Source organism: Coptis chinensis, chromosome 2 (assembly GCF_015680905.1).
Source record: "Coptis chinensis isolate HL-2020 chromosome 2, ASM1568090v1, whole genome shotgun sequence".
Taxonomy (NCBI): domain Eukaryota; kingdom Viridiplantae; phylum Streptophyta; class Magnoliopsida; order Ranunculales; family Ranunculaceae; genus Coptis; species Coptis chinensis.
This window is the reverse complement of record NC_141457.1, coordinates 56923245-56944993: the sequence shown is the minus strand read 5'-3', so window position 1 is coordinate 56944993 and position 21749 is coordinate 56923245.

The following is a 21749-nucleotide window of genomic DNA, read 5'->3' as shown; positions in this document are numbered from 1 at the left end:
AGAACTGAAATTTTCCTCGCAGGATTACACGTAGCGCACCTGTGCCCGAGTGGAGCGCCACCCACGCCCAAATCACTGTAAGTTAAATTTCTCCAGAGCACGCCTGTGCCTCAGGGGAGCGCCACCCGCGCCCAAATCACTGGACATCAATGCAGTACGGAGCACGCATGCGCCTTAGTGGAGCGCCACCCGCGCCCTTAGCTGAAAACGCCCGATTTCCGCAGGTTAGTTCAAACTTCCATTTCTTCAAGTTATTCAGTGTTTCTAACTTGTTATATACACTGAGCTCACGTAAACAAGATGCTATTCATAAGCGAAGCAAGGAGGCTTTCAGGTACTTCTTTCTTCCACACCTCGCATCTCTTGTTAGAGGTTCATACTAGCATATCAGGATTGTTTGAGTGTTGTCGTGTTTAGTTAAGATTGGTCTTAACCTTGCATGAGATTAAGGTCAGGCCGAAGAAAAATGCCTAATGTAATCAACCAGTAACGTCAACAAACACGCCTTTCTAGTATACCACTCACTACACTTCTAGCTAATATACCACACAAAACACTTGAAATAATGGCTGAAGAAAGAGAGTCTCCTCTCTCTGACTTTTACAAAGCCTTGAACGATAGCCCAAAATCTTGTATCCTTCTATCAGACCTAGTGGGGGATTTCCGAATCCCCCTAAATATATTTAATTTGTTACCCATTTTTCATGGGTTAGACCATGAAAAACCTTATCAGCACATACATAGGATTGACCAAGTCATTACTACATTCCACTATCCTATGGTTGGTGCTGAACAAATTAAACTGAGGGTATTCCCCTTCACTTTAGCCGATAAGGTGGAGTCTTGGTTAACTGCCCAAGCGCCTAATTCTGTGGACTCGTGGGCCAAACTTGTTCAACTATTTATGGAACATTTTTACCCACCTCTGAAGACCGATAAAATGCTTTCTAAGATTCATTTCTTTCGACAGAATCCTCATGAATCATTTTTAGAGGCTTGGAATCGTTTCACCAATCTTCTTATAGAGTGTCCACATCATAACCTTGTGAAAGACACGTTAGTTCGTGCCTTTTTCAAGGGACTGTTATACCACCACAAAGAGGTGCTTGACATAATGAATGAGGGTAGTTTCCTAAGTAAAAGAGCCTTAGAGGCTTATAAATTTTAAGAAGATGAAACTAAGCGTAATAATAACTGGGGGGGGTTGTGACGATATCTCCCGTTCCGCTAGTTCTTCTACAACAGTTAAGGCCGCCGGTATGTTTGAGATGAAACCCGATCCTGAACTTAAAAATTTAATCGAATCTCTCACTAAAAAGGTAGAGGCTATTTCTGTTCAACAAAAGCCTATCCCCGTCATGAATGTCAACTCAAATCCATGTAATTTCTGTTTGAACATCTTGACTCCTATTGTCTTCTCGCCTATGGACAACAACAATCACACCAAGATAACGTTTGCTCAATTAATAGTTATCATATTCCTAACGCCCCTTGGAGCCAACATCCCAACTTCAGTTGGAGAAATAATCAACAAGTAACACCTCTAGGGTTTAATAATCAAAATGTTAGGCAAACAAACAATTATAACCAAGCTCCACCATGACAAGGACAAGGTCAAGGACAAGGTCAGGGTAATTATAATAATTATAACAATAATAATTATAATGCTAATAGAGCTATTGTTCCGGTTAATAATAATAACTATCACAACCCACCCATGAATAATCAACGTGACATAGTTCCTGTCACACAACCTGTAACAACTACTACTCCACAACCGGATCGTTTCGATGCTTTTATGCAATCTCAACAACAAATTTTACAAGCCATCCAACTTTCCTTACAACAGTTAGCACAATAGAAAGTACAACCAAAAGGTGTGTTTCCAGGTCAAGCAATACCTAATCATAAAACAACAAACACAGCCTTTGAGTTAAATGGTAATACTAGTACGGAAAATGCAAACGTAGGTGAGCTGAATGCCATTACCACTCTCCGTTCTGGGAGAGTGGTTGATAACAACGTAACTATGCCTATAGTTACCCCACAAGTAGTCCCTACACCTGAGATTGAACTAGATACCGAAATAGAAACTGAAGAGCCTACCCCTGTAGAGGTACCAGTTATACCAAAACCTAAGAAACAAAAAGCCAAGGTTAGACATCCAGTTGATCCATACGCTAAATATAGAGAGAAACCACCATTTTCCCAGAGATTAGCTATGTTAAAATTTTGAGGAGATTAGGGAAGTTTTTAAAAATCTAACTATAAACCTACCCTTTCTCGAAGCAATTAAAAAATTACCTCACCACGCTAAGTTTCTCAAAGAGTTGTTCACTAAAAGGCGTAAGACAAATATTCCTACAGACGCCTTTTTAACTGAACAGTTTCTAACTTTATCAGAACATAATGAAATCGTTAAGTACAAGGACCCTGGTCGTCCTACTGTACAATGCACCTTAGGAGATTCCCACACGACGACCGCTTTACTAGACCTGGGGGCAAATGTTAACTTACTCCCATATTATCTATACAAACAAATAGGTCTACAAGAAATGCAACCTACTAAAATGACGTTGCAATTAGCGGATCAGTCCATTAAGTATCCTAAGGGGGTGGTTGAAAACGTGCTTGTTAAGGTTCAGGATCTCTACTATCCTGCTGATTTTGTTATCCTCGATACAGAAGTCGCTAATGACTCTGTTCTGATCATTTTAGGGCATCCATTCTTGGCTACTGCCAACGCGCTCATAAATTGTCGCGATGGTTCGATATCCTTGTCTTTTGGCCATCTTTCTGTTGAGGTAAATGTTTTTAAAATGATGAAACAGTTACCAGATTCGTCTATAGATGGGGAGGTTAGCATGATCGAGAGTTTAGCTCAAGATTACTTTAATAACACGTTTCCAAAAAACCATATACATAAATTCCTTTCTTTTGGAAGTTCAGATTTTGTCGATGACTCCTACTTAGAGGAAGTCAACACCATCTTTGAGTCTACACCTATCGTAGACCCTTCTGTTGCTCCATCTACTGAGTTTGAAGACTTGATGCCTAAGCAAGTATTCATTACTCAAGATGAGAACCCTCCAGAAGCATTTATCGACATTCCTTCCACCCCGGTGCTCAAACCTCTTCCTTCTGAGTTAAAATATATTCAACTTGATCCGGATGGTAGTCATCCAGTAATTATATCTTCTCTGTTATCTAAGGAGGAAGAGACACGTGTTATCAAGGTGATTAGGGAACATCGTTCTACGATTGGTTGGTCCCTAGCCGACATTAAAGAAATTGACCCTAATGTGTGCACTCATCGTATCCATTTGGAGGATAACGCAAAGACTTCTCGTAAACCTCAGCGTCGCTTGAACCCTGCCATGAAAGAGGTGGTCAGGGAAGAAGTCTTATGGTTACTCGATGCGGATATCATATACCCAATCTCTGATAGCGAATGGGTAAGTCCCATTCATGTAGTTCCTAAGAAATAATGGATTACCATGGTACGTAATGCCAAGGGTGAATATGTTGCAACGCATGGTCCTATGAAATGGCAAATCTGTATCGATTACAGACGTTTAAATGCCATGACACGAAAGGATCATTTTCCTTTATCCTTCATAGATCATATGCTAGAACGTCTAGCTGGTCATGCTTTTTACTATTTTTTTGATGGCTACTCTGGCTATTTCCAAATTATTATTGATATTGATGACCAAGAAAAGACTACCTCCACATGTCCTTTTGGAACATACGCCTATAAACGAATGCCTTTTAGCCTTTGTAATGTTCCTAGTACCTTCCAGCGGTGTATGCTTCATATATTTAGTGGCATGGTAGAGCGTTTCATGGAAGTATTCATGGATGACTTTTCTATCTATGGAGACTCTTTCACTGACTGCCTATCAAACCTGTCTAAGATTTTGACACAGTGTGAAGAGAAGAGTCTGGTTTTGAATTGGGAAAAATGTCATTTCATGGTGAAAAAGGGAATTGTGCTAGGGCACATTGTATCTAGTGATGGCATCGAAGTAGATAAGGCCAAACTAGATAAGATAATGACTCTACCTATACCACGGACTGTCCGTGATATTAGAGCCTTTTTAGGCCATGCAGGTTTTTATAGGCGCTTTATCAAAGATTTTTCAAAAATAGCTAGGCCTTTAACTAATCTGCTTTTAAAGGATGCCATCTTTGATTTTAATTTTAACTGTAAACAGTCTTTTCAAACTTTAAAAGCCACCTTAACCTCTGCACCCGTTATACAGCCTCTCGATTGGTCTAAACCTTTCGAACTCATGTATGATGCTAGTGATTATGCTGTTGGTGCATTCTTGGGTCAGAAACTAGATAATAAATCCACTGTTATTTATTTTGCTAGTAAAACTTTAAACGATGCTCAAAGGAATTATACAACTACTGAAAAAGAATTTTTAGCTGTCGTTTATGCTTTAGATAAGTTTCGTCCTTATTTGGTTGGTTCTAAGACTCTAGTTTACACGAATCATGCAGCCCTTAGGTACCTTCTCACAAAGAAGGATGCTAAGCAGAGATTAATCCGATGGATTCTTCTCCTGCAAGAGTTCACATAAGAAATAAAGGACAAAAGAGGGGTCAAAAACGTAGTTGCTGACCACTTATCTAGACTTACAAATGACGATGATAGTGATTCTGAGTCCATACCGAACTCTTTTCCTGATGAGCATCTATATGCTATTTTTTCTGCACCATGGTATGCTGACATTGTGAATTATTTAGCGTCTGATAATATTCCTGCTGATTGGTCAAGAAATGAATGTAAGAAGTTCTTGGCCAGAGTTAAGCTATGCTACTGGGATGAGCCTTACCCTTTTAAGTATTGTGCGGATCAGATTATTCATCATTGTATTCCCCAGTGGGAATATAATGAGGTTATCTTATTTTTCCATGACAAAGAGTATGGTGGCCATTTTAGTGGTATGAAAATAGCTGCTAAAATTCTTCAATGTGGGTTTTATTGGCCTACTCTTTTTAAAGATGCCCAAGTGCATTGTAAGACGTGTGTTCGTTGCCAACAACTTGGGCGAATCACAAAGCGTAATATGATGCCATTAAATCCAATCATGGTGGTAGAAGTTTTTGATGTATGGGGCATTGATTTCATGGGTCATTTTCCTGTTTCCCATAGTTTTATATATATTCTAGTTGTCGTGGACTACGTGTCTAAATGGATAGAGGCCATGGCTTGTCGTAACAATGACCATAAGACAGTTATGTTTTTTGTTAAGGAGTATATTTTCTGTCGATTTGGCATTCTTAAAGCCATCATTAGTGATGGTGAAACACATTTTTGCAATAGTGTTGTTGCATCTCTAGTGAAAAAGTATGGAGTTATACATAAGGTAGCAACTCCTTATCATCCACAAACTATCGGACAAGTAGAAGTTTCTAATAGGGAAATCAAAAAGATCTTAGAAACAACTGTAAATCCTGATACGAAAGACTGGTCGAAGCGGCTATCTGATGCCTTATGGGCGTATAGGACTCCTTTCAAAACTCCTATAGGTATGTTTCCCTTTAGAATTGTATTTGGGAAACCTTGTCATTTGCCCGTTGAATTGGAGCACCATGCTATGTGGGCTATCAAAAGCTTAAACTTCAATTTTGATGAGGCAGGGGTCAAGCGCAAGTTGCAATTGAATGAGCTTGAAGAAATCCATAGCGATTCTTATGATCTCGCGAAGGATTATAAAGCTAACATGAAGCGTGTTCACGATAAGCAAATCTTGCGCAAAGAGTTTATGGTAGGTCAAAAGGTCTTGCTTTACAACTCCCGTCTACACATTTTTCCAGGGAAATTAAAAACCCGTTGGTCCGGTCCTTTTCTAGTTACTGAAGTCACCCCTTACGGGGCAATCACCTTGGTAAATCCCAAGGACAACAGTACCTTTCAAGTCAATGGCCAATGGTTGAAACATTTTCACGAGCTATGGTCCCCTGATGTGGAGGAAGTCCTATTACAGGACCCTGTCTATGAGGACTGACCTTTGTTGGTTGGTGTACTTCCTTTCATTTCTATATATTGGTAAGTGCACCATTAACGTAACCGGACCCTCCTTATGGATTATGTGGTTGTAAGTACCTGATCTTAAGTCCACATTGAACATAATTCACGTTTTCCACTCTTGCATGTTTTCTCGATTTTTGAGTCATGTTCCTCTATGGTGTGAATTATGTCTTTATTGTTTTTTGTTTTTCTTATAATAAATCTTATTCATAAAAAGTAAAAAATTATCAAAACCATAAAAATAGTAATCTAGGAAGCCTCGGGAATCTGACTTTAAAAGGCCCGCGTTTCAAACAAATTTTCTAAACTTCGTTGCCAAAAATTTGTTTGGGGGTGGGGTGTTCGTTTTCCGTCCTTGATTGTTCAACTTTCCATTCGTGTTGCTTAGGCCATTTAATTGTATTTTGATTCGGGTTGACATTATCTATGAATTTAGATTTCATTCGTTCGCATAACTTATGTTATGCACGCACTACGAGGCATTTTCCATCTTCTAATATGTCACCCATGGTTGGAATAGAGTGTTTTATGGATTTTTGGATTGGAAATTCTCTCCTGATCATTTCCATAGCTCATTCGCAAAAATCGGACCGGTAACAAAGCGGCAATTTTAGTTTGAAGTTGCGCAAAAAATCGACGAATTTCAAAAAATCAAATTGGGCTTGGGGCCAATCTCGCACGCACGTGCGTCTCCATCTTCCAAACCAAAACAGCTCGGGATTTCTTTTTCCATTCCATTTTTAACAAAGCTTAAAACCTAGAAACCAAAAAAAAAAAAAAAAAAAAAAACCTAACTACACCCACGCCCACAATACAAGTCCACCCCAAATCTGCTCCAAACCATTCCCACCACCATCTCCACCAATTTCCACCACCAAAACATTAAAAAAATTCAAAAAATTCAAAAATATTGGAACTGCCGTGCCACCACCATCATTTTTTTTAGTGAGGTTGTTCACATTGTTTCCTACACCATATACAAACCCTCAAATCAGTTCAAAATTTCCAATGGCTCAAAGACGACGAATTTTGCCGGAACAAGCTTTTCATGAGGACCACTTTGCACCTTTTTTCAGTGATGAGATGATTAGGAGAGATTGGAATAACTTGTGGTATGCGACTGATAATTTTTATCACGAGGATTTGGTCCAACAATTTTATAAAACAAGAGAGTTGGTTGGGAATAAGATTTTTGTGAAGGTGAATAAAGTCAAGCGAGAAGTAGATAGGAATTTGTTGGCGCGTATCTTCGGCATGGAGGAGGGATGCACTCTAGTAACCACAGCGCAGGAATCCCAATTTACTGGGATCGAGGCCTTGATGAACGAGACGGTTTTGGAGGGTAAATACAATGCGAGCTCGTATTGTGTCCGCTAGTCGTCCCTGCGAACCAACCAGCTAGCTGTAGCTTAGTGGATTGGGATGAATGTCATTGGCAAGGAGAAAGTCAGTAACATCAACCTGAATTGTCTTCACATTCTATGGATACTCCAGACGAGGGAGTATGACTTCTGTATCCTCGAGTTTCTGATTACGATGATTAGAGGAGTTGGGAAGAGTATTGCACCTCTCCCTGTGCTGATAACAAAGATCATAATGAGGTTCAAAGTGACTCTGAAGTCTGATTGGATTTGCCTGAAGAGGCACCAAAATCCTAATATCTATACAGAGTGTATCCAGAAGACGTGGAGGTTGCCTGAAGAGAGGGTAGTTAAAGAGGATGATTCGGAGGATGAGGAGGATACGACATGTTTTGATGCCGATGCCTTGGAGAGGTGTAGGTCTGATGCAGAACGCATGTTGGTGCTTCATCGTGGCATGCGTTCTCTTAACACTATTTGTGGAGATCTCCGGACTCGGCAAGCTGCCATCCATCGTAACTATAAGACTCGTGCCCAGTGCGAGGATGAGCGTTGGGAGGAGATGAAGGCCGAGATAGAAGCTCAGCGAAAGTTCTGAGCAGGTATGCTTGAACATTACCCACCCTAGGGGGGGTTCTTCTTCTGAGGAGGCGTCTGTGAGGCACGAGCGTCATCGTCACAGGACGGATGGCTCTAGCCCATCCGGAGCCCAAGAGTCATCTCCTTCTCACGTGCCATCTACTACTAGCAGCGCATTGTTTAGGGATATTATGAGTTGATGTTGTTTTGTCGTTGTTTTTATTTAGTTCGTATATTAATTTTTGAATTCCGTAGTTAAATTTGACTTGAGTAGTTAAATGTTGTTTGAATTTCAATTTTAATATAATGTGGTTCTTTTCAAATTGTGCGTTGTTTGTAGTGTTAATCCCACCTTCCCGAATTGTTTGCAGGTGGTCTTATTTATTCTGGCATGATTTTTATACGAACCTCAATTTTAGAAGTTGTTTTGGAATGATTGTTGGGAATATTGCCGATATTAGCAGAATATGAGTAAATATGGTGGTAGGATAAAATCTAAACGAGTTTAGAAGTTACTATTATAATTAAATTCAGTCTAAAAGATATTAGGTTTGTTTTAGAATCAAGTGTATGGGTTGTTTCCATTTTCGGTTTTGGAAATTTTTTGTTTTCGGAAATTGCCTTAAATTTTTTGACAACTTCCGGATTCGTTTTGGAAACTCAAAACCTATATAAACTTCATTCATTCTCTATACACAACCCACACTACATCCCACTTTCATCTCTCACCTTTCACTCCCAAGTTTCCCTTTTTTTCTTCTTCACTTTAGCACTTCAAAGAAATTCGAGCTGCCATTGCCTCGATGGGCGCCACCCGCACCAAAATCACTATAAGTCCAGTTTGTAAGTCCAATTTCCCTTGAGTGCGACCCGCGCCCAAAACACTGTAAGTCAAGTTTCTCCAGAGCGCGCCTGCGCCTCAGTGGAGCGCCCCCACGCCCTGACCTCCGTAAACACGAAAAATTACAATTTTTCGTGGGTTGTTTTAGGATCGTTGCGGCTGTTCTAGAGAGTAGTTTTGTGATGACATCTCCTACAGTCATACCTGAACAATCTTTCGACGACTTTTTGGGAAGCGAGTCTTATGGACATTGGTTACGCGATAGGATCTTGCAGTTAGGATGGCGACATCTACTGGTAAGTGAAGACAACTCGTATTCACCTAAGCTTACTAAATATTTTTACAATAATGTTAGTTTCTATTGTAACCAAGATGGAGAACAAGAATTCTCTGTCATGGTTGATGACACGCCACTAGAATTCAATAAGTATTTGTTAGCGTTAGTTTCGGGATTGCCCTTGCCTGACCCTTTGCACACGTGGGGATATATGACCGATAATGCTTACTTCTATGACTATACATATTTCCATGAGTATTATGGGGGAGGGGTGTTTCGTATAATGGACCAAGGGCGTTATAATATAGCCCTTGGTAGCCTATCCCTGAATGTAGGCACCACCATGTTATTCATTATGATGAATATTTTAGGGGAGTGGCAGTTTACTTCTGCAAATAGTACCGCTAGTGACGTTTTCCTTGCTTTAGCTGAGGGACGTCACCACTATAATATTCCCCGAGTATTAGTATCTAATCTTAAGAGAGCCCATAGCATGAGGCATAAGTATCTTCTTATGCCTGTTTTAGTTTGCCGCATCATGCGCGCTTGTTTACCTGAACTCTGTACCCAGTTCACGGATTGGAAAAGGGTTGAAGTCATGAGACCCACCAATTGGGTGGTTCGCTCATTTCGAGCAATGACTTGGCCGGGATAGCAGGTGCAACCTCATTTGGTTGCTCCTTACACCCCATCAGACATAGTAACACTCGACAGGTTAGCACAAGTTGATGACATACGGCGGCGAGCCTGGCAAATTATCATGGTGTGGCAGGATGCGAAAGAACCTCACCTCTTTAGAGAGGAAGATAAGGAGGATAATGGTTAGACGTGGGAATTAAGGTAAGTTTTTAGTTCAGTTAGTGTCTGCTTATATCCCAAGCAATTTGATTCTTGTTAACCCCATAACGGGTGGAACTCATATAGAGTTGCGTCTGTTCTTCTTTTTCTATATTAGTATGTTTTAACCTTGTTTTGCAGATGTTCCAGAATTTCACGCTTCCATGGTATTTCTCTACCCTATTTATTTAAATACTTTGAGGACAAAGCATGTTTCTTGTTTGTGGGGGGGGGGGGGGGATAGAAACACGTGTAATTAAAGCATTTGTTAGGATATAGATATGTATGATATGCACTTGTTTTCTAGTTAAAAAATTCAAAAAATTTAAAAATATAAATAAAAAGTTTATGCTATACACTTAGGAATATTGGTATTGTTTTCTTTCTATATGCTTTCAATAATCTAGAAGTCTCACGTAGCTTTTCCATTAGAATAGTTTTTAGAAACTTAGGTTAATATGTAGGTAATAATCTTTGCATCTATCTATAAATAAATTACGTTAGTATATATGATTGTTGGCAGTAAGTTTCTAAAATCTAGGCTAGAGTATTTATTCTACAAATCCTGTGAGAATATAGCCTAAAGCCTTATATGAGTGAAACATTTGAGAAATGACACAAGGGAGAAATAAAATCCAGATAGAGAAATCACACGTCCACTTGCTTGATCACTATACCATATCCTAAGCGAGAATTTAGGCCCTCTTTGGATCGATATAGCCAAAAATTCAAACCTATGAAATTATTTTCTGTTAGTCGCCCCTCTGAGCCTTTCTTTAGCCTTTCATAAATCACAAATCCTTTACCCTGTTACAAAAACAAAACAAAATAAAAAATACATATATCAGCCTACCCATTCTTTGAATGAGTCTGAGAATAGAAATGAAGAATAGAAAAGAGAAAGACCCTTGAAATCAAGAATTTGTTAGTCGCTTCAGATAAGAAAAGAAAGTTTCCATCCAAATAAAAAATAAATAAATAATAAATAAATAAAAGAAAATAAAGAGTTAGAACTCCAAAAATAGAATCAAAGGAGTCAAAAGCCAAAGAAAAAAAAATATATGGCTAAGGATGGAAACAAAGTGTAGAAGCAAAAGTAAGGAACAAGGCTTTCTCTAGTTACATAACATGATGACTCTATTATCTCAGACTTGTCCTTTTTGAATATCCATTTCCTTCCTTCTTAAACCATCTCCTAATCCCCGCAACACCTAATAAAGACCTCTAGCTCAATTAGGAATAGGTTAGTGTGATAGTAAGTGGGCGATGTGATGTGTTTGATCGACTTCCTTGTGTATCATTGAGATTGTAAGGTAAAGTGTGCCCACGCACACCGGAGTAGCTTAAACTTTGAGAGAAAAATCGAGTGGTTTTTGTCTTGACATTTATGTGAGGACCTACTTAAGAATGCTATTTCGAGTTTTCATAAACGGACCTGCTAGTTCATCTCATAGTATTACTCATTGTATATATGTTTATTCGTAGATGATAGATTATTATGCATATATTAGCTTAGGTTTCGACTTGATTATTCTGTATTCATTGCTAGTGAGATGTATAGATAATTGAGACATAGATAAGGAAACAATAGTTTATTTTTTAGTCGTTGTAGTATAGATGAAGTTTGTGAGTACCCTCACTGGAAAACTCCCACGAGGCTATAACTCGTCCACTAGGGAATTCCTAGTGGTTTAAGGCCTTGTTGCATATGGTCAATGCAATCGCACTCGGCGAAACGAGAGTAGTTAGAACTCCATTTTTGGTCACTTATTCTAATTTCTCATATTTGCTTGAGGACAAGCAAAATGCTGTTTGGGGGTGGTTTGATAAGAGCCCAAAACTGTAGTTTTAACCCCTTAACAATAATACTTTTAGACCAATTATGTGAGTAATAAATAAGAGTTAATGCTGATTACGTGTTTTCATGTATTTCAGGCATTGAAGTCAATTATGTGCAGAAATGTGTCACTTTGGCGAGATAAGGGAGCAAAGGTTAGTTGCTAAGAAGTTCTGTGATTAAAAGGCCAAGATTCAAGGAGAAAAAGCCTTTGTAAAGTCCGGTCAAGGCTGAAAAGTCAAAAGTCAAAAGTCAACGCAGGCCGAAACAGCACACAAAAGTCAGCAGAACTTCCGAAGACCGTATCTTTGGGCTCAGACCTCGGAATTGGGCCTACCTTATGTCAAAACGACCGTCTTGGAATAAACTTTCCAATGGTCAAAGCCTTGACCCAATCAAAGGAGAAAAAGTGGATGAAAAGTCTGCAGAAGTCAAATCCAACTGAAAAGGCCTATGTGGACTGAAGAAATTGGGTTTTGGGCTCGATTTTCCGGCCCGAAACATGGCTCCTCAACCCATGCACGAAAATATGGATTTGGTATCCTCCATTTCAACACACAAGACTGAGCTCTTAAGAAATAATTAGCTTAGGGTAGAAAGTAGCCATTAGAGCATAGTTCTAGATCTAGTTTTCTTTCCATTAATTAGTTTTCATACTTTGTTTTAATTTAGTATTTGAATCAATTGTTATTTAATTATTAGATCAATAAAGTAGTTTGTTCTTCATAATATAGTTTCATTTCATTAATCATTGTAGTTTCGATTCCTAGATTTAGTTATTATCATTGTTAGTTTCAATCAATTCTTGCATAATTAGATTTCCATTTGAATTGAAATAAGTAAATTTACAATCTTTATATGATGTCTTGTTTAATTTCATTGGGAAATGATAGCATAATGATTCTAGGCTAAACCTCCATTAGAGGGTGGGGTTGAAGAAACCTTGATGAAGCTTGATTTGTGTTAACGTAGAGTAGTCGTAATTTCCATTCCATTCTAGAAACGATTAGTTCACCATGAGAATGGGTTTGATTGTTTCACATGCTAGATGTTAATTGGTAAAGATTACCATGAACAACTAGGGATTAGGAATAACCAATTGTATGCGAAAGCAGTTCAATTCAGATTACGACAATTCTTCGTTAGTAAATTAAGTCGAGTTAAGGTGGAATCAATCCCCCCTAATTCTTTATCATAGTATCAATTTAGTATTGCCATAGTTGAATTATCATAGTTAAGTATTTGAGTATAATGTGCATCGTAGTATAAATTCGTAAATCTCTCATTGACTTTGGATATACCGATAAACTTAGAAAACGCTAATTCTAAAGAACTAGGAGTGGAACGAATCTTTTACTCCAACTCTATTTCAATAGAATCGAGAGTAGAAATCTTTGATAAAAAACACACTCAAGTCTAGTTTTAGTTTTACTTGCGTTCGAATTCTATCATTTATTCGTGAGTAAAACTATTCATTTTAGGTTTATCAATCATCTATGCAGAAACTTCTCAAGAGGTATGGCTCGATCTTGAAGAGCGTTTTTCTCAAAGTAACAATCCTAGAATTTATCAATTGAAGTATGGTATTTACAACCTTCACCAAGATCAACAGCCGTTAGCCTCTTATTACAACTCTCTCAAATCCTTTTGGGATGAGTTAAACAGTTATGTCACCGTAACTGAGTGCACTTGTGGTGCGGCAAAAGCATCAAGGACATGCATGAAAAAGAGCGTGTTTTCCAATTCCTCTTGGGCCTTAATGATACTTATGCCCCCATTCAGAGCCAAATTATTGCGAATGATCCCTTACCCCAAGTCAGTAAGGTTTACAAGAATGTCTCAGGTAAAGGCCGAAACAGGGGCCATCACACACAGAACAAGCAACTAAAGATGCAGACTAGACCACATACAAGAAAGAAGAAAGCTCCTCTCCTAACAACACGACGGTGTGATGCGGAATGAGACCCAATAAGAAGGCGGCCCCGCTTCACACGCCAAATCTTGGCGTTGATATACCCTAGTAATGTAACACACACCTAAAGGGCCCAAAAGGCGTTACATGGCATTTTTGGTCATACCATTTGATCAAGCTATGAGAGGATGCCTACCACTCGGCGGAAGCCTTCTTATTAGAGTCAATCTCGCTTAAACTTAAAGTAGGTCTAACGGCCGCTTATTCTCCGTCAACGGTATCCGTTTCCATTCTTAGAATATTATTTCAACCATGCATCTCATTAAACTAAGATTTCTCCTCTGCACGCCCCAATTCTCTCTCTAGTAACCTTGAAGCTACTGGTGGAACTGCCATTAGACAACTTCCCCTATCAAAACCGGCAAGAGGCACTCTATCTGAGCCTTCAAGAACAGAACCATAAAACACAACAAATGCAAACGAAAGAAGATCACTACAAAGGCATCGGCACGAGGTCTTTATGATACACGCGCCAGGGGTGACGACCTTACAAAGATTAGTTACAAGAGTCACCTTACACTCGGGAGCCTTCGAAAGCCAAGCAAGCATTCGACCACTAGCGGCCTAGACAACCAACAAGAAGGCATCAGAGGAGCAGGGCTAGCGGAGATGATCCCATATTCCTTGGATTGAACCGTGCAGGGGATAGTGCATGTCCGCAGAGAAGGAGAGGTAGCACGCTAGTTATATGTAGATCTCCGACCTCATGTAATAGTACTGGCTCCCCTAGCAATGAAATATGTTGGTGAAGGCATTTGCTTTTAGAATCTTACTTTGGAAAAAATGGGAGTGGTGCATCACCACCCTACCCCCTCACAGGCAGAGGCCGAGACAGACAAGACAGCGAGTCGAGTTACCAATTCCGTTGAGGCTAGGGTAGCGGGGTAGAGCTCTAACCACGTCTTTGAACCCTGCAACCCAGGAAGGAACACGACCCTTCTTTTGTCTTTGTCCACAGTAGGCGGCAATATGAATTTCATGAATTCAGTGCAGATCTTGGACGGGGACCATTGGTACATAGGGGATTCACTAGTAGAGGGAGATTTCTTCGTAGAGGAGGATGTTTTTGAACCTAGAATTCGTATAAGAAAAGGTAGGACATTCTACCACCCCTAGAGGTAGGTTCCAAACCTCCAGTGTATACTTTTTTTTCATCTCTATCTCCTTCCTTCCTGCGGGTGCTTTGAAAAGATTTATTCCCGCGTAGACATGATTAGACGAAAGGAAAGGATCGATATTCGAAAGAAACGGAATAAACAGAATCCACAGAGTCAACTGATGCATCTACACTATTGAGTTGAGACAAAGAGAAGATGGGACTAGTTTGCTCCTCCCACGGACCCAACTTACGTAATCTCTCCTCCAGGAGGCAAGGGATTGCTGCTTCCACAGCTGTCTCCACTTGGTCAAATGCATCCGCCTCTATCTCTATCTCCACTGTTGGATCGAAAGAAGAGATTGTAGAGTGAAGTAAAAGAAGAAAGGGTTGCCGACTACTACTAAGAAGAACCTAACAGAAGATCCATCCGGATCTACTACTGGATATACTTCCCGATCAACTGCTATTGGTGCTTGCTCTGGTGCTTATAGCCTCGTATACAGATAATAAAGGGGAATTCAAATTTAAGTATATTATGCAAGATCGAATTATTATGTCCTTTAAGTAGAGGTAAGTTTACTTACACTAGACTGAGATCTTGAGCTTTCCTAAATAGTGAGATATTGAGCCCATTCCCTTCCTATTAGCCCCTTCTTCTTCTGCCCGAGGGCACTTGAAGACTGCTAGCTCGCCTTCTAATTCTACCTTAAACTAATCAATAGTGCTCGCTTTGAATCAATATAACTAGACTCGATCTTGACCTGAGACGAAATGGGACTCCTACTTGCTTGCAACAGCCCCTTCCTCATGAGCTACGTCCATTCCAATAGGACTTTTTCCGTTTTCCCGGTCAAAATGGCATATCATACAAGACATCGAAATAGTGCAACTTTCATCAACCCCCGGGATTTTTGGCTGTGACTCAAATTCCTTTAATAAATGGGAATTCAATCATACAACTTTTCATCTCCCCACCCCATAAAAATGGCTTAAAGTAAAATTCCTTTCATATGGGGCATCTCAATTTGAGAAAAGTGATGAAACACCGTGTTTTTTGCTTGTTTTTGGTCGTCAAATGGGCCTGTTTTCCCGCATGAAACACCTTCCAAGCCATAAACACCGGGCTATCCAAGCGATAATTGGAATTCTCTATTCGAATTTCGTTAAAAAAAAGGCTTATGCTTCGAAAACGCATTAATTTGACCAATAGGATAGTACACCTTCACGGCACAGCAGGGGTTTTCAAACAAACTCTTCATAGTTGCCCGCCCCTACAGCCAGAGTTATCTCGTATTTACACCGTTTCTTTCCTTCACTTGTAATTGTTGAGAGATGAAGCCCTACCTAGACTATTCTATAATTTAAAGAAAGATCTCCGCTCGAGCCTATCTCCTTTGAGCTAGACAGCCCATCTCTAATCGATGGAAAACAAAACCGTACTCGATAGCGCCCCTCTTTTAAGGGGGTCAGGAATGCATTTACTTTGCTTTCTTCTCACTGCCTAGTATATATTATATTATTCGTTTATCCGGAACCCTATCTTAAGCCTTGCCTTTCTCTCGCCTAGCCCAATTCAAACCTTTGCCCTAACCCAACTCTGTAGGGATTCTAAAGATTAGAAAGACTATCGACCAAGCATAAGGATGATGCCCTGACTGACTCTATTTTTATTGCCCGTGTCCGCCCTAAGCGAGAGTACTGGATTTGCTTCCAAGGGAACATAGATCATGATAGAATCATGAACAAAGAACTATTTTGTGGGTTGGTCTATCGATCTCTCCTTAAGTGCGCAACTTACTTATTGTATTGATTTTCTCTTTCTTCATGGATTATTATTTTTTTATTGATCCCTTGATTCATACAGATTAGTGGAAGTGGATGTTGGATTCTGATAAGCAAAGTATTTAATAATCCCTTTACTGAGCTACGGACCTCCTCAACGTCTGCCTACATCTGCATTTGCTGCTGGTTTTAAGGTTATGGACTTGAGTTCGAGAACGGATAGATATGAAGTTGTTACTTGAACGGGTGAACTACCTACTCTTTTAGACTTCTTAGCTCCTGCGAGAAAGCGAATGATCCCTTACCCCTAACTACATATAATATAACAACGTCTTCTTCATTTATCTTCCACAAATTCACAAGAAAATGTCGCAATGGCTGTTAATGGCATGGGTCATGGAACTAGTCACTTTGGTGGACAAGGACGTGGTCGTCCTCAGTGTGAACACTGTGGTACAAGCTGCTGAGTACGAGATAAGGATGGCTATAAGACACAGCATTAAGAAGATAATAGTACAAACAGATTCACGGAATGTCCTAGCCTTTCTCACAAAGGACAAAAAGCATCCATGGCAAGCAAAGAAAATGATCAGAGGCATTAGAAGGATGAAAGAAGCTTTTGAGTTATTTAGTTTCATCCATGTGTTTAGGGAAGCAAATAAACTAGATGATGCTTTAGCTAGTAACATACCTATTGTTAACTATATAGAGTTAGTACCTAGTTCATTTTCAGAAGATGTAAAGAAAATAATGTATGATGATGCACGTGGCAAACAATATGTAAGAGAATGTAACAAGCTATGATTTTATTTATGTAAAGGGGTACGGGACCTCTATAAAAACCTCGCTTTCCAACCAATATATATATATATTTGGAGAAGTTACTTTTTGTTGTACTCTGATATTTGGATTGGAGCCAACTACTTGTGCATGGACTACTAACATTTCACAAATACATATAACATGTTGACTTGTTCCGATAAATTCCAATTATTTTTTAAGAAACTAGTTTAAATGTAAAAAAACTATAATAAAACAAACAAACAAACATATATACGATTCCAAAACATGGCATTTCAAGTTGGCTTTTCTGAAATTTATAGAAAATTATTGGATATGCAACAAGATCTTTAAAGTTAAAAAAATAAGTTTAAAAGTGATTTTACCTGTGACTCTTCACATGATTTTCGAGATTTTGAAGAAGCAGAAACTTTCTGAGATTTAGCAGTGGATGCTTTACGAGATTTATCTACCTTACGACACTCCCTGAACCTCAATGCACCTGGGCCGATGATGTCATCTCCCCCCTGCGAAATTGCACTTGCTCTTTTCCTTTTACCCATTCTTCTTCAACAACAATTACTAGAAAATTGCTTTGCAATGGGGCGCAAGCGGAGTAATCGGCTTCTTCTTTCGTCGAGAAGAACGAAGTAAACCCTGCAAGGGGAAAATCAATAAAAAATGATAACCAATAATTAGTCATCAATAAGGCGACAATGAGCGCTATAAACCGAATCTAGACTGGTTAGACTCCGTCGCCAACTAAATGTCACTAAACTGACGAATACATGAAAATAAAATAAATCAGCAGCACAAGAATGAAAAGGTATCATAAGAATCAAACTTCTACCACGCCAATTATCCAAAACACCTAGAAAATATCTATAGAAGCAATCGCATAGGACACCGGCCATAAACAATCGCATAGGAGAAGAAAACCAAGCACAACCTGAACAGTATCGATATATTAATTAATTAACATCAATAACTAACAATGCAAGCAAAATCAAAGAAAAAATCACATCAAGAAAAATCGAAGCAGAATCAATGCAAGAAAAATCTAAGGTAGAGAAACGAAAAATCATCAATTAAGAGAGATGAAAAACAATTTGTTAACAGTTAATTGAGAGATTACTGAAGTATTCTACTTACCCTAATTTGTTAACAGTTAATTGAGATAGAGTGCGATTTTTGGTTTCCAAATTTTGGCAAATTTTGCAGTTGCTTTGGTTTCCTCTTTCGCACCAAAATTTTGAAATTTGTATTTACAGTATGACTATGACAGGTGAAATTTGACTAAACTGATTTTGTCCAACTGACTTGATTTGGGTCAAAGTCAAACACGGTCGTTTTGAGAACATGTTTTTTGACCGGATCAAGTTAGACCGAGGTTCAAAGTCTTCCAACCACTAATTCAAATGAAACCAAAGCGGTTATTTGTTAAGTAAAAATCGCGCGCCATTAATTTTGGTACAGCCTGCACACAGTAGATTTAGCAATATGACTAATATACTGCAAAGCAGTTGGGGCGTGAGCCGAGAGGGAGAGGGAGAAGGGCGTGGAGAGTGGAGAGGGAGACGAAGAGAAGAAAACTGAGGACAGGCAGACATAAACCAACCAAATCACATTTTTTGCCTCATACCCCCCCCCCCCCTTGGCCCAGAACATTCGCTCTGCTCAGTTGACTGTAATCTCTAATTATAATTGAGGCTACTAAAGGAAGTATTTGGTTGAATCAACTCAGCCGGGTTGAGTAGAAACTCCCAAGTTAAACACCTTTTATAACATTCGAACAACCAATTTGACCGGTTCATAACTTGAATCTGGCAGTTCATCAAACCGTTAAAAAACTGGTTAAACCCAGTTCAATAGTAAAAAGTCAATTTGGAGAGTTTCCAATCCAAGTCAAACTGGGCGAGTTGTAAAACCATGCTTACAAGGGCTCTGTCAACCGGCTTTGCTAGCATTCCATGAATTAATAAGAGATATGTACACACTAGAGATGATACTGACTATGATGTGTATTGGTGTAGGTTTTACAATTCATTGTGTCCGATTAAAATTTTTATTTTGATTGGATACATCACTACAAGAAAAAAGGTTTTATATCACTGTTAAAAATAGTGACAAAAAGTCTTTTGTCACTGTTTTTTTTTCCCAAAACCGTGATGGAGTGGGAGTCATTTATTTTTTCCCCAAAACTGTCACAAATATTTGTTCCAGACTAGCCTCTCTCAGCCATTAAAAACGGTAACAACTACTCAAAAACCGTCACAAAAAAAACGTATCTTTTGTGACAATTCTGGCAAAACCGTGATAAATGTTATAATTTTTTTCAAAAAAAAAATCTGTATATATTTGAAAACAGACATTTCACATTGAATTGGAACTATAACAAATATACACTTGAAATATAATCCATTAAAATTCAAATAGCATTCATAAATGCTAACTCCATTGAACATTCCAATAGCAAAAATAAACATAAGACTTAGGTAATCAATAAATAAAATAATATACAAATTAATGGATTAGGAAAGAATTGTGACCAAGTCACATTCACGTCTAATACTCGTGATTAGTCTTCATCATAGTTCGAAAGGCTTTGACATCTATCCAAGGTAGAAGTTTTCTTGCTGGCCAGAAAGTCTTCTTGCTGGCCAGAAAGTTTCTTGAGAATGAAGCTCTTCAAGCTTCTCCTCCTCATTCAGCCAAGTATCTACTTTACCCGATGGATGAGACGATGGGGCAATTGATGGTATCAACGAAACATCAGCATCCACAAACTTCTGCACAACTAATGCAGATAATATCTCTTCTAACGCCTTATTCCTCTCATTCGCCTTAACCTCAGCAATTCTCCTAAAGTTTTCACAATGATAACAACTTTAAGTAAACCCCCAACTACTCTATCAATTCAACTATTGCAAATTTAAAAGTAAAACTAACCTGTACAAAATGAGGTCCGTGCCAGCGGGAGAGGGCTCTTCTTTGGGTGTAATTTTCTCAGCATCACGATCAGCTTGTAGCTGTTCAAACTGTTGATCAACAGCAACAGGAACAAGATGGGGATGACTTTTCAATATATGGGATAAAAATTGTCCAATGGGAGACTCTAATCGAAGAGGCGCAATTGGCGAATCAGCCAAAGCGGATGAAGTTCTAACAACAAAGCTTCTTCTACCTCCAAATGCAAATCTCCTCTACCCATTCTTCGGGACCGCAATCGAACCACAATATTGTTGTCCATCGATCAAAATAACAAACTCAATACAATAAATCTCAAGTAAACAATAATAATAATAGTAATTAAACTACTGACCTTCATTAATTCATTAGAAAGATTGGCTTTTGAGCCGAAAGAAACATTACAGAATGGAAAATAGATCATTTCATAAAAGCATATAAATCTAAATACTTTTTGCAGTTGCATATTCTAAGAGAAAATACCATTCAAATAGATTGCTCAATCACATCTTTGAAGACTTTGGGAAGATATCAGGAGTGAATTTTCAGGCAAAGACTAAGACTACCCTTGATCTTCATTGCTCCTTTGTATCCATAAAAACCATAAACAAACCCCTCATCAAACCACAAAACAGAAAAAGAATTTCTTCCAAACCACATACAATTTCAAAAGTCACATACCTCATGAAAGCAAATTGCGGGTTCATCTTCCCCGTCACAACCTTAACAAAATCTTCATCCTTTAAGGAAAATGTAACATTAGGCTTCCCTTCAAACAGGCCTGGATTTCGTAAATAGAAGATACATTATTACATAAGCGTGTAACTAAGCTAAATCGTTCAAAATCAATAACTTCTCAATTGCATTTGTTAAATTATGAGCCCTTACAGACAAACAGAAACCAAGTGTACACTTTCTTATTTCTCTAAACATACATGACTCAATCAATACATTTAGCTTCAATTCAAAATTTAAGCTAAGATCATAAAGGAACAAAACTTTTTATGGCTACATCACAATATTTTATATAAAAATCAAAACTTTATCCCATTTCTTCCTATCCAATTCACTTTAATCAAAGAAAAGAACACTAACCTTGGGCAACCTCACCTTTTTTGAGATCAACAGTGAATATCTCCTCATTAATCCCAATTTTCTAACAAAGGTAAGAAAAAAGATTAGTGTTTTATTATTAATAAAAGAGAAAGAAAGAGAAAAAAAAATAAACCTTTGGAGCAACCAACCTCCTGTTCCCGAAAGAAAAATCGCATAGAACTCAAAATACAAAAACTTTTTAATTCAAAATCGAAGAGAGAGATGAGAAGGAAGAGCCAGTGAACACTAATTAAGGACTTTGACACAGTTATTGGAAAC